Source organism: Cornus florida, unplaced genomic scaffold (genome assembly GCF_030987335.1).
Source record: "Cornus florida cultivar Cherokee Brave unplaced genomic scaffold, ASM3098733v1 CherokeeBrave_3.0.0_Hap2_Chr11, whole genome shotgun sequence".
Taxonomy (NCBI): Eukaryota; Viridiplantae; Streptophyta; class Magnoliopsida; order Cornales; family Cornaceae; genus Cornus; species Cornus florida.
The window spans coordinates 69,389,479-69,391,466 of NW_026775581.1; positions in this window are offsets into that span (position 1 = coordinate 69,389,479).

Sequence of the window (1,988 nt, forward strand, 5' to 3'; positions counted from 1 at the left end):
TCTATATATATAGATTGTAACTATTGTTTATTTATTTATTTGGCAAGTGCCTATAGATTGTGCCTTTTTCTTCCCATCAATAGAGGTTGTAAGTGCAACTCCAATGCCCTCTCATCTTGGGCTCTCAAACTCAATATGAGATGTGGTGAAAAAATGACTCTCCAATGGGCTCTCATTTGGACCCTCAAATTTTGAAATTCTCAAATTTCCTCTCAAATGTAACAGCTGCCAATTTTTTTTTGGCAACTCTCCTATTTCTCAATATGACGCAGTTTCATCTCTCTCTCCCTCAATCCTATCGCCTCTCCTCTACCCTTCGTTGCATTCAATCTGTCCCTGTTGTCTCTCTCTCCCTCTCATCTACAATGACCAGCAATTATCGACGACAACCGGCACTTAAAGGCGGCGAACACCGACCGGGTAATAAATTCTCTCTTCTCAGATCTATATTTTCTCTTCCCCTCTCATCCTCATATGTGTGTGTGTGTGTGTATATATATATATATATATATATATATATATATATATATATATCTTCTCAGATCGGTAATTTTGTTGCCAATTTTTTCTCTGCAATTAAATGGAGGAATTGGGTCTGTAAGCTAGGGAGAGAGAGAAAGAGAGCGCACAGAGTAGAAGATGCCACGAACGACTACGTTTGAGTGCCCTGGTTGTCCTCCGATTCGAGCCCTAACTTTCGATGTTCTTGGTCTCGTTATACTCGCTTCGTATATCTATTATTTCAATCTAGTTTATCAAATACACTTTTGATTATATATATGTGTATACATACATACGTATTTATATTCTCATACATCTTTCGGTATGATTGATTATTTTCAGCTGTGGAAGCTTGCGGTATAGAAGGGGGAGTTCGTAGAGTGGTTGAGAGATGGGGGAGAGCCAAACCCCTCCGGTTGTGTGCTCGCGGCTTTGATCAATGACCGTAAAACTGACCCTGTATGTTTTGGATTATGTTTACTGCAAATTAAATTTAGATATGTGTATTAGTGAAGTGTTTTTCAAACATGTATATATATGTGTTTAAACTGTATTCCGGTTCTATGTTGTTATTTATTTATTCTATTCACGAATAGGATAGTTCTATCTTGTAATTCAAACATGTATCCAAATTATTCATTTAGCATTGTGCTGCTATAGTGTTGTTTTTAGTTAAAGATTGCATATTTTGATAAAACATGCAATTCGTCTGTTGGAATTAAAAAATTCTGTTGTTCATTCAGGATAAGGTAACATATTCAGCAATGGTACGATGACTTATTTTTAGACTTTCTCATAAGATAAATCCAGCTATTTAAATGAAAAAAATTGTGAATTCAGATTTCCTATTTGAACTAATTTTATAGAACGGTAATTTTAATATATAAGTTATGTAAATATGTAAGCCATATTGCATTCAGTGAAAAAAAAAAAAAAACATCATAATTGCTGAAGACTTTAGTACTTTAAGCTCCTACTTAGTGTGAGAATTCGTGTATAATCTTCAAGAGAATAAATTGCAATATCTACCTATAAAAAAACAGTAAAGTTTGAACTGTCATTCATCCTCTCTCTTGTTATCTATCTAAACTTCATAATTGTGAAGACTTTAGTACTTTAAGCTCCTTACTTGGGATGAGATTTTTTTGCATAATCTTCAAGAGAATAAATTGTAATATCTACCTATAAAAAACAGTAAAGTTTGAACTGTCATTCATCCCTCTATCTTGTTATCTCTCTAACCCCTTAGTGTTTTGCCACTTCTTTTGTTTAATATTCTTAACATTGATTTGTGGTACAATTCTCATAACATTGTTTTCTATGGTTTTTAGTACGTCAAAATTTATAATAGAATCGTTTTCATAACATAGAATAGATTATTGCTGAGATTAAAATAATCATATTTATATCTTTATATTGTTTACGAAAATTTAGCCACTTGGGTGCACCTAACAATAAGTGGATCAACTAGGTAAGGCAAGGCTACT